Genomic DNA, 13173 nt, shown 5'->3' with positions numbered 1-13173 from the left:
TCTGCCTTAACCTCTCTGCTTTATACTTCAAATCTGTTCATTCAGACTTTTTTGATCCCTCCTCCTCTATTGAAGAGAGATAGATTTATCTATCTCCTCTTTCTCTGGCAAGTCTATTTCCTCAGAGGTTGATAGTGCTGATGGAAGAAGCATGAACTAAATGATAAGAATTAAAGCTTTGGACCACATACCCCACATCTTCAGGAAAAGATTGCTTGTTGGTTTTCCCAATTGGATGTTAGAGTAGGAGTGGAAATGCATGTTGGGGATTCACAAATTCTGCCCTAAATCTATCCTGCAAACAATTGCTGAGGATTAGGAAAGGTGTCAGATCCATGTATCTTATATTCTTCATGGAAGAAGAAGTGGGGGGAGTTGGTATAAGAAATCCTTTTTGATATAACATGGATATATGAATTTGGAAACCCATGATATAATATGGAGGGATGGAAACTGGGTACCCGGAAACCTGTCACCTCTGAAAGAGACAACCACATTATGCAGAAACCATAAAAATTCCTGCTGGGAGATGTCTCCTGGGAACCTCAGAAAACATCATTCTCAGAAGAGGGGGAAAAATAAACATGTTGGCTCTTTGTTTTCTAAATACACATCAAGAGAAGGGGAGGGGTCTTAAACTCCCATATCTATCCCTGCATGCCTGAGGCACATTAGATGCTGCTTTTAATCCCTACATGAATTGTCTCATCTCAATAATGGATTCCTTTTGATATGTATGATTTTCAGAAGTTCATTCTTGTTGATTGAATGGGAAAAGTTCTGTAGCTTGACATAAAGCAGCATGTGCAATAGAGGTCAGCCTGGAAAGGAAATTAAAAAAAAAAAAAAACCTTCACTCTACTGAGTGGACCCTGGAAAAAAAAGAAGAAAAATAATATGTCAGAATACAGCAAGGATCAAGGGGAAGCCGACTGCTGGGGAAAGAAACATCAACAGTTACGCAGCCAGACACTGACTTATTGCACCCCATCGAAGACAGCAAAGCTGCCTACAAAACCTCCACAAAGCCCCAGTGGTCTATCGGTGTAGGAAAAAGAGACAGCTGGTACGGAAGAACCAGGGGAGTAACCCTCACCTGGGGTAGTCATAAATCCAGGTGGAAATTGGAGCTGGAGGCCCTATCGGATCAGGAAGAATGGGGTGAGGAGCCACTGGCCAACAACTGACTGAGATGGTAGATAAATTGTCTTGTGAGGGAGGCCCTGGAATACCTCGAGGTGAGGGATGTACCAGGATGCCAATGCAGAAGAGCAAGGGAACCAGAAAATGAGAGAACCCGAGCTGCCACCCTGGATCCAGCTGAGAATGATCAGGCAGTGGGACAAGCCAAAGAACCAGCAGCCATACCAGGTACCCGACCCCTAACCACCCCAGAACAGGGGATTAACCCTGGCCAACCCAGAGACATACAACTGCAGAGGAAGGTCCCACCCCTGGGAGTAAATTTTGATGGAGACCCCCAGAAACTGGGATTTTTCCTGGCACAAGTGCTCACCTACATGCAAGAATATAGGTGGAATTTCCCAACCCAGGGTTCCCGAGTATGAGTCCTCACCCTGGCCCTTGAAGGAGCAGCAGCCAGATGGATGGTGATGCTCCACAACGTCAATGCCCCAGAATTAATGCCCTCAATTTCTTCATGATGGCCCTACACCACCATTTTGAAGACCCCCTCACCGATAGAAAAGCCCGTGACCACATCAGAGTCATAAAGCAAGGCCATCGCCCAGTACCTGAATACCTCAAGGAATTTCGTGACCTGGCCAGCCGAGTCGACTGGCCAGAGGATATCCTAGTCTTTTGGTTCAAAGATGACAACCTATATGCTGCCTGACTGGCCCATGGGCCCCCCCTTGCATGAATGGTACATGATGGCAAGGAAGCAGAGATAGACATGATTCATGACCGGTACCGCAGCTGTGGGATTCCAATCCCCCCAACCCAGAGGAAGAATCCCCAATGCTCCAAGGGGACCTGATCCAGTCCAAAAGTGATCCAGAAGATGACCCACTGGTAAGCAACCCAATTGTACCAATCACTTTATCCCTAAGACTGTTTATCCCCAGCAGAGGGAAGGGGAAGGAAGTTGCAGCATTGCTGGATTCGGGATGCACCCAATGCCTAATCAATCCCTCCCTTGCAGAGAAATTGGGAATCCAACTGAAAGCAATGGAAAATCCCATCGCTTTTTGCCAATTAGATGGAACTATAGTGGGGGGAGCCATCTAGGTTTACCACAGAACCATTGAAAATAAGACTAGGGAATCTTAGTGAGATGCTCACATTCATTGTAGCCCCAGGAATGGAAGAGCCACTAGAAACATGTAACATTTGAAAATAACCCAGGAGAAAGGGTAAGAAGGAGGACAGGGAACAGAGAACCAGGTCAGCCAGCTGAACCCATTAACCTCCCAAATGAATACCAGGATTTAGCCAAACAGTTAGCCAGGAGGCTTCTGATGAACTCCTACCCCATCATGCCACTGACTGTACTATTGAAATCCTACCAGGTGCTAAACTTCCAAAACCAAAAATGTATTGCATGTCCCCCAGAGAACTAAAAGAACTCAGAGCATTTATCGATAAAAATCGAAAAAGGGGCTTTATGGAACCTACCTGACCAAAAATAGCAGCCCTAGTATTATTCCGTGAGAAGAAAGATTGCTCAAAGCATTTATGTGTGAACTATAAAAACCTCAACACCATCACGGTGGAGAATACATACCCACTCCCCCTCATGAAGGTCATGTTAGCCCACCTCTCAAAAGGGATTTTTTTTTCAAAGTTAGACCTATAAGAGGCATACTACCACATCAGAATAAGGGAAGGGGATGAGTGGAAGACAGCTTTTAACACCCCACTGGGATGCTACCAATTTAATGTGCTCCCTTTTGGATTACAAGGAGCGCCTCCTTTGTTCATGCAATTAATTAATGAAACACTCCATGCATATTTATATTAAGGGGTTCTTGTTTACCTTGATGATATTTTTTTATAAACAATTTTATTGTTTTTTTAACAAACAGACAAAACATAAAAACATCAGCTCTCCCATATTTATATACAAGCAGTGAGTCAGTTGGTTCATCAGTTTTGTGCATTCATTTCGCAGTCACAATTACAGTTACCTTATATAATAACTCCTAGTATCAATCCAAACTTATATATCCTCATATCATTATTAAAGAAAGAAAAAATTTGACTATACTTTTATTCAATCATGCCTTATGAGATAACTATAATTTAAGTAATTTATTCTATAACAAATCATATAGTCATACCAGTTCTATCCTAAATAAAAGAAAAAAAGAAAAGAAAAACCATTATATAAATATAATATCAAATACCGAAAAAGAAAAAAAGAAAAGTAAAATCAATATTATTCCTTATTGTCTAACATTCTAAATATTCTATTTTTGTATTTCATCATTCAGCCATTGATAGAAAAGATCCCAAATTATATAAAATTGTTTATCTTCTTGCTCTCTAATTTCAAAAGTCAATCTACTCATCTCAGCACATTCCAATATTTTCTTTATAACTTCTTCCTGCAATGGAATTTTCTCATTTTTCCAATTTTTTGCAAATACAATCCTAGCCGCAGTTAATACATTTACAATCAAATATTTCAACTCTTTACTATAAACATCTGGTAAGATTCCCAATAAGAAAAGCTCCGGTTTCAAGTCTATATGCTTCTTTGTCATTTTTTCCAACCACATGCGGATTTTAGTCCAATATTTTCTAGCATCCTCACAAGTCCACCACATATGGTAGTATGAACCAGGTTTCTGATGACATTTCCAACATTTTTCCGATTTGTTCTTGAACATTCTTGCTATCCTTGTCGGGGGGAAATGCCACCTGTAAAACATCTTATACAAGTTTTCTTTATAGGCTGTAGACATTGTCATTTTATAGTTTTGCAACCATAATTTCTGCCATTTCTCTAAGTCAATCCCATATCCAAAATTCCTCCCCCAAGCAATCATAGTTTCTTTAACTTGTTCTTCCTCTAGTTTAATTTCCAATAAGTAACCATATAATTTTTTAATCACCTTTTCATCAGTACCCATCAAAATCTTATCTAAATCAGTCTGTTTATCATAAAATCCCTCTGTTTTGGAATCCTCATCATACCTTGAGTGTATTTGCAAATATGAAAACCAATTCATCTGTATACCTTGTTCCTCTAACTTTTGCATTGATTTAAGTTCACCCTTTTCATCTAATAATTCCCCATAACTAACTGTTTGTTCCTTTTTATAAATTATAGGATAAGAAAACGCTTCTATCGTCGATAACCAAACTGGAATTTTCAAATAACGTTGTTTTTTTGTCTTCTCCCAGTTTAACCACAAAGACTCCCGTATATAATGTCTTCTAAAATAACCCTGTGTTTTGGTTCCCTTATACCATAAAAAAGCATGCCAACCCAACAACAAATCATGACCTTCTAGTGTCAACAATCTAGTCTTCCTTAATGTTATCCATTCTTTAACCCACATCAAATTTGCAGCTTGATAGTACAACTCCCAATTAGGCAGGCCAAACCCTCCTCTAGTTCTAGCATCCTGTAAGAGCTTTAACTTTATCCTTGCTTTCTTGCCTTGCCATATATACTTCAAGACAATTTTATTTAAGTCCTCAAAATAGTCTTTCCCAAGCCTAATTGGTATTGTTTAAAACAAAAATAAAATTCTGGGTAGAATATTCATCTTAATTGTTGAAATCCTCCCTATTAATGACAATTGTAGATTTTCCCATTTCTTCAGGTCTTGGGCTATCTGTTGTTTAAGTTTAATGTAATTGTTCTCTTTTAATGTACTACATCTTGGCGTCAAATATATCCCCAAATACTTAACCTTGTTTGTAACTTGGATTTTTAACAATTCTGCCAATTCTTCTCTTTGTCTTAGTAACATATTCTTTGACAAGATCTTTGTTTTATCTTTATTTATTTTCAGACCGGCCACCTCCCCATATGCCTCTATCTTTTCGAACAGCTTCAAGGAAGTTTCTATAGGATCTTCCAAGATAAAGACTAGGTCATCTGCAAAAGCTTGTAGTTTAAATTCTTCCTTTTAAATTTTCATTCCTTTTATAGTTTTATCTTCTCTGATATTTCTGTTCAACACTTCCAAAGTCAATACAAATAGCAAGGGAGAAAGAGGACAACCTTGTCTTGTGCCTTTTCTTATATTAATAGGATCTGTAAATTCTCCCTCCATCATTACCTTAGCTGTTTGTTCATTGTAAATTGCTTCTATTGCCTGAATAAATCTTCTAGCAAAGCCCATCTGTTCCATTAAGAGTAACATAAATCTCCAATTCATGTTATCAAATGCCTTTTGGGCATCTAAAAATATCAAAGCCATTTGCTTTTCAGGATGCGCCTCATAATATTCCAAAGTATCCAGAATTACTCTCATGTTGTCTCTAATTTGCCGCCTTGGCAAGAACCCATTTTGGTCTGGATGGATAAAATTATTCAAATATTTTTTAAATCTTTCTGCTAGTATTGAAGCAAAGATTTTATAATCTGCATTTAATAAAGAGATCGGTCTGTAATTCTTAATTTGAAGTGGATCCGCCTCCTCTTTTGGAATGAGTGTAATATAGGCCTCTGACCATGTTTTAGGTATCCTCTTTTTTGACATAGCTTCATTCATAACTTCTAACAATGGAATACACAGTGATTATTGAAAAGTTTTATAAAATTCTACAGGAAACCCATCTGGACCTGGTGCTTTTCCGTTATTTTGTTTCTTAAGTGCTTGACTTAATTCCATCATTGTTATATTACTTTCTAACATTTCTTCAATCTCTTTAGGTATCTTAGGTAAGTTTGCATTCTGCAGGTACTGTTTAACTTTCTCCTCATCAATATCTTCTTTCTTATATAAATGTTTATAAAAATCATGAATAATTTCTTTTTTCTCTTTGCTGCCATGACAAATTTGACCTTGGTCATCTATTAACTGCAATATTTTCCTCGACTCTTTCTCCTTTCTCAACTTATATGCTAGCCATCTACCTGGCTTATTTGCATCTTCAAAATAATTCTGTTTAGCATTCCTAATTTTCTGTGCCAGCTCTTCTTTCTCTATTAAGTCCATTTTATGTTTAGCTATATCCAGTTTCAATTTAACGTCTTTTTTCTGTGGCGTTTTCTGCACTTCTTTTTCAAGTCTTTTATAGTCATCCTCCAAGGCTTTGAAAGCTTGCCTTTTCCTAATATTCTTTTTTCTTGTATAGTCTATTATCAAGCCTCTGGCATAAGCCTTCATTGTATCCCAAACATTCTGAGTTGAAGTGTCTTCTTTTCTATTTTCTTTTTTAAAAAAGGCCAATTCTTTCTCCATCCATTGTATGAATTCTTTCTCCTTTAAAATAGTATTATTTAACGTCCATCTCGATCTTTTTTTTTTTGTCCCTTCCATTTAATTGTCAATGGGTTATGATCAGCCCAAGTACTTGTTTCAATATTTACTTCTTGAACACTAGATATTAAATCTGTTGAGATCCAAATCATATCAAGTCTGGACCATGATAAATGTCTATTTGAATAAAAGGTATATTGCTTGAGTTTAACATTTCTTTCTCTCCATATGTCTTTTAAAGTTAATTCATCTATCATTTTAAAAAAAGATTTAGGAAGAATTTTTCTATTGTGCTTTGCTGTTGTTGCAATATAATCCAGTTTATTGTCCACAATTCCATTGAAATCTCCCATCATAATTATATTAACATAGTCCAGTCCAGCCATTTTAATATGTAATTTTTTATAAAATTCTTCCTGTTTATCATTCGGGGCATAAATTGCAGTCAAAAGTATCTTTCTATTGTTGTCCATTATTTCCACCATTAATATTCTCCCATCTTCATCAGCATAAATCAGTTTTGCTGGGATAGCCTCTTTGATATATAAAACCACCCCTCTTTTCTTACATTGAGTCAAAGAAGTAAACAATTTCCCTAATTTTGGTTGCACTAACAGTTGTTCATGTTGCTTTTTAATATGTACTTCTTGTAAGCAAATTATATCAAACTTTAATTTCCCTAATTTATGGAAAATCTTCCTTCTCTTAGCAGCTGAATTCAGTCCATTTATATTTATTGTAATCAGTTTTTCTCTTCCATGGTTATATTTTATATTTAGATTTAACCACTCTCGTGGATCTTAATTCACGCTGATCTTTAATATCCACCTGTCCACCTACTGCGCCTTCTTCTTTTCCAATCTCCATTTGTTCCTCTTGAGGTTCAATTAATGAGGCCTCCTTTTCTGCCTCTTCTTCTCTCCCTCCAAAAAAATCTGCGTGGAACAGTTCTGCTTTCTCAATTGAATCAATTCTATGTCTCTGTTCTTGCCATGTAAACATCAATCCTTCTGGGATCAGCCATCTGTAAGTCACCTCCTTTTTCAATAACATTTTGGTCAGGAATCGATATTCTCTTCTCATCTCTCTCACTCTTTTAGGTATTTGTTTTAAGACCAAAATTTCTTTGCCTTTATATTTCAATGTCTTCTCTCTTGCCGCTTGTAAAATTTGTGTCTTCATGGATTTTTTAGTAAATCTAATATGAACTTCTCTGGGCAGATTATTTCTCATCGCGTATCTTGTAAAAACTCGATATATCTCATCTATTCCATCCATCATCTTCTCTTCTGTTATTTCCAAGGCGTCCGCCAAGATTCCTATCATTATCGCAGCCAAATCTTGCCCTTTTTCTTCTTCTATATTTTGAAATCTAAGATAAAATTCTGACCTCTCCATCTCCCACTTCAACATCCCACTTTTTTCTTGTTCAATCACTGCTAATCTGTTATCAATATTTCCAATCTTCTTCTCTCTTCGTTTACCCCTTCTTCAACTTTTTGAAGTCTCTCCTCATACTTTGCCATCATCTGTTGGATATTTTCCACTTTTTCCTCCATCCTCCCTGTTCTTTGTTCAATGGTATCTGTTTTTATCTTAAGATCTTGAATTCCTTGCATAATCATCTGTAAAGTTACTTTTTCTTGTTCTTTTTCTTTATCTTGCTTTAACATTGCCTGAATTGAATGTTGTCCAGATGGTGGGGAGGCAGAGGTGGGCACAGAGGCACCCGAAGGTATAAGTTTCCTACTCATTTAAGATGGTTCCAGATCTTCAAATTCTTTCAAATTTTAATCCAATTAAAAAAGAATGGCCAGTTATAATCCAAAATGAAAAAAGCCAATAATAAAAAACCCAATAATAAGGGAAAAAGAAGAAAGAAGAAAAAGAGGACCAGAAAAAAAAAAAGAAAAGAAATTCTTCAAGTTCTTCCTGACCTTAATCCAATTATAAAGTAATCCACAAAAAAATAAAAATAAAAACAATAATAATAAAAAACCCAGTAATAATAATAATAAACAAGACTGAAGCCAAAAAAAAAGAAAAAGAAAAAGGAACAAAAGGAATAAATTTCTTCAAATTCCACACCTTAATCCAGCCAAAAAAATCTAATTGAGAAAAGAAAAAAGAAATAGTCCACTGGTATATATTAAAAAAAAAAAAAAAAGCAAAAGTCCCAATGGGAAAAAAAAAAAAAGAAATCAAAATAAAATAAAAATGAAAAATTCCAAGGCTTCCCCTTGCAAATAAATAAAAATTAAAAATAAAACCCTTACTAGAGTAAAAATATAGAGTAATGCTGGTGGAGGGGGTGGCGGAACTAAAAAAAAGATTAAAAAAAGAAAGTAAGCAACAATACACTGCACTCTGCTTAGTTGTCCAAGGCTCTAATTATGACTCCCTTCTCTTTCCCACAAGCTTCAAAGCTAAACCATAAATATTTAATTATAGACAAGAATCCAGAAAGGCACCTGTAATAATATTCTACAGGGCTCTTCCCTCTATCTTATCAGAAAATGTCCTTGAGAAGGAGTCTTTCACATCTCTCTCCAGTTCAAGTAAAATATTTCCAAGCCTCTAGTTGGTAGTGTTACAAAGTTTCTTAGTTCTCACTTTCCCCCCTCCTCTCAGGACAGCATAATAAAAATAAGAAAAAACCCACAGGAAATATATACATATATATAAAAAGCAAAAAAAGAAAAAAATAACCAAAGGGAGCCTCTAGCCTTAAAAAAAAAATTAGTAAAAATTAATATATATATATATATAAAGGAACAGTCCAGTTATCCAGTAAATAACAATAAAGTCTGGTAGCAAAGAAAAAAAAACGAATAAAGCCTCGCTTTGACGTCTCCTTGGAAAAAACGCTGCTTAATCAGTTTTGTCAAAAAAATCACACAGGTTTCTTCTAATAATCAGAGTGACCTTTCAAACTTCAAATAATTAAAAAAAAAAAGTTTCTCACCCAACCGACAGACTTTCATTCAGACCCGTTCTTTCTGGAGTCACCCCGACTTCAGCAGCATGAGGGCTGCCTCTCCGCTGCCAGCAAAAAGAGCTTCTCCCGGGTCATCCAGGGACTTTGCGGTGTCCCCGGAGTCCACAGGGTACGCTTTTCACGATAGCCGTCCCTACGGGACAGCTTAGGTCCGTTTGGACCGACCGGAAGCGAAGATATCGGCTGCAATCGAAGAGCTCGATTGCAAGCCGTATCGTCACGGCGCCAGCTCCTCCCATCCACCTTGATGATATTTTAATCTACACGGAAATGATAGAACACATCAAGCTAGTCCGCATAATTCTCACAAAGCTCTTAGACACTAAACTATATGCAAAACTCTCTAAATGCGAATTCCACCAAGAGAAAATTGACTACCTGGGATACCACATATCCCATGAGGGAATAGAGATGGACCCACAAAAAGTAAAAGCTGTGGTCAATTGGGAACCACCCCACATGCGCAAGCAATTGCAAAGCTTTCTGAGGTTTGCAAACATCGCCCTCCCCATCACGAACTTGTTAAAAATGAATGGGGCCAGGAAGAAACCCCAACCAAGGCAACCACTTATCTAGACAATGGAATGCCAAGTGGCATTCGAAAAACTCAAATGTCTCTTTTCAGCAGAACCAATCTTGAAGAACCCAGACCCTGAGCAACATTTTGTAATCCAAGCATATGCTAGTGATGGAGCAGTGGGAGCAGTCCTACTCCAAAAGAATGTACGTGGACAAACTTTAATATTTTTATTAGCTTATAAGATAAAACACAAAAGTAAATAGGAAGGCACAGTGGGGAGGGGGGAAGGGGGAGAGAAAAGTGAGGAGAAATTGGGGAAAAGAAAAGAAGAAACATTGACTTCCAACTCCCTCTGTTTCAGGAAAAAGCATTAAAATCAAACCATAACTTTTTGTTTTCCCATAATAATATCAATTAGCCATTTCTAGAAATTTTATTTCCTTACTATATTTTCTCTTAATTCGAATAAAGGCCTCAGCAGAATAATATGGTAGGAGAAAAGGTAAAACCGAAGAGCAGCCGAAGCGAATGGAGAGATCTCCACAATACCATGGATTTCCCTTTGGTGCTCGGAGTACATGTGGGAAGGAGATCCAAACACTGAAAAAGACCAAGCATGTAAAAAGTAATGAACTTGAAAGCACATTAAAATATCAGGCCAATTTCTAGCCAAGGAAGCCATTGTAGAAACTGACAAGCCAAAATTCTAGGTAAGGGGACACCATATAAAACATTACAGGTGAACCTTGCTTACATTCAGATGATCTCTCTCCAAACAAAGTGAAAGAGTCAAGTTTAAGAAATGGGGAGAGGTTCCCATGGGTAACAAGGACTGCTGTGGCTATCAGGGACAGGCTTTGAGAATGGAGTTGGTCAGTGGTTTTCCTAAGAGTTTCCTAGTCTTGTTCCCTGGCTTGGTAGCCATAAAGGCCAGTACCACTATTACAGTCTTTTGCCAGCACAGATAAACTGCCACAAGGAAAAGAAGATGCCATAAAAGCAGTATTGTTGGAAGAGACAGGTGACCTTCCTGCTGGGACTAATGCAGAGGAAGGAGGAAGGAAGCAGAAGCAGGTGGGAGGCCAAGTAGGATGTTGGTGAGATCTTGGTTGCTGGCCTTGACAATTGGTGTCATGATGTTTATAGAAAATCAACCAGGACTGCAGCAGTGATCACAGAGAAGACCAGGTAAGAAAACCTAAAAATGTATCCAGAGATTTTTTAGTAGAGCAAGAAAGTGGATCTTCTTGCAATGCATTGAATCCTATGTCCTGTTGGGAAATTGGTTTTCTGAGCGGGGTTCACAGTGAGCAGCATCTGAAATAAAAAGTCTTTTTCTAAGGATTTCTTGAGCATCCACCATGCACATTATCCCTCCCACAAAAGGCATACATGTTTTGCCTTTTTGCTACTGACCTACTTACAAAGTGGATAATGAAATAACCCACTGTGCTATTTATTGGGCATGAAAAAGAGTGAATCATCGTTCATTTAGGATGGTCCTGGGGTTAGATTTTTATACAAGGATTTATTCCATTCCAGGATTCCATTCTGTCGATCTCTGCCAAGAACTGGAAACTTCAATCAATAAACCATGTTACTCATACTGGTAGTTGAAATTGAAGAGTTTATTGCTGTGTTCCCAATCGTGGCTAAGAGCTGTAACAACTGATGTTCATGTAAAATCAGCATTGAAAACAGTTAACTTTGTTTTATCCCTCCATGCCAAATTACCTCTGCCTCACCCTAATCTGCCCATTGCCTAATTATCCATGCCACCACCCCATGCCTAATTACACCGTGCCTAAGCTCATATTATGTTCCTCCCTTCACCCTACCTCCCATTAGTATCCTAAATAACAATGATCACTTTGCCTCAAGCCCAGCACTGTGTTAAAGCCAAACATTCCAAAAAGACATCTGTCTGTATTATCTGAGTTCAAAGGATATACAGCCCTCCCACATTCTGAAGTTGACTTCTGAAGCTGTGAAATGTCACCCACAGCCCTCCCTCCCTTCTCTGCTGATCTGGATCGGCTGCCTGCCAAGTTGCAATGCCGGACTTGAAGTGCAGATCAGGGATTCGCAGCTATCAGGGATTCACAGCTCCAAGGCACAGCTGTAATGTCAGGCTTCAGGGTACTGGTAAGATGTAGAGCTTGACAGATTAGCCAGAGACAAAGATTTATTCCATTCACTGTGCACTTCCCCAAGTAATGTGGCCTTTAGTCTGAGATTGTTACACCATTTTATAATGGAACCCACAGAAGAGTGATAGATCTGTTATCTGTTTTGTTTGTGTGTACATTATCCCTGCCTCTCTGCTTTGTATCTCAAATCTGTCCATTCAGATGTTTTGTGTTCCCTTCTGCTCTTCCAAAATGACATAGATAGATGAATGTCTTATTTTTCTGGCAGATCTATTTCTTCAGCAGTTGATAGTACTGATGGAAGGAGCGTATTCTGAATAATAACAATTAAAGCTTGGACTGGTCACCCCAAATCCTCAGGAAAAATTGTAAGGCAGTTTTTGTAATTGAATGTGAGAGTAGCAGTGGAAATCCAAGTTGGAGATTCACAAATTCTGCCCTAAAGTTACCCTGTGTGGAAGTGCTGAGGATTGGGAAAGGTAGGCTCTGTGGCCATGGCAGGTTATATCTGTAAACTGAAAGGTTTTGCTGAAAGATATGATTTCATGTCAATCTTATAAAAAAAATGACAATAACAAAAAATGCATTTCTTCTTTGATCCTTGAAGATTTACATTTGAAGTCTTATCTACCTTATCTACCGATTAGAAAAGGTCCCTCCTGGACAAGGACCACACTGGTAGCAGCGAACCTTTTTACCCAATGGAACTCTCCTCCACTCTCTTTCATGGCACCTCTTCATGCCACACCTGGCAAAGGGCACCTTCTGGAGGAGAAAAGAGAAACACTTAGGATGACCTAAGCAACCAATCTGATACATTAATTCTTTCCCCCTTTTCTATCTCCCTCCCTGCCTTATTCCTACTTCTATGTTCAGAGTCTCTTCTAAAGAAATATATTGCCATTGTCAGAAATCAAAACAGTCCTCGGGTAATTAGCAAGGGGCATTCCTGACATACTCATAGATGTGGGAGATTGGATCTGGAATCTCAGCCTGCAGAGGAAAGCTTGTGATTAAACTACAGCATTTCTAAAAAAAAAAAAAAGAACCATGAGGGTACAACTGAGGAGAAATCCTGGTGCGTGGAAATTACTGTTACTT

This window comes from Pseudonaja textilis, chromosome 1, assembly GCF_049901715.1.
Source record: "Pseudonaja textilis isolate UNSWEBS1 chromosome 1, rPseTex1.2, whole genome shotgun sequence".
Classification (NCBI taxonomy): Eukaryota; Metazoa; Chordata; class Lepidosauria; order Squamata; family Elapidae; genus Pseudonaja; species Pseudonaja textilis.
Note: the sequence above shows the minus strand (reverse complement) of the source record.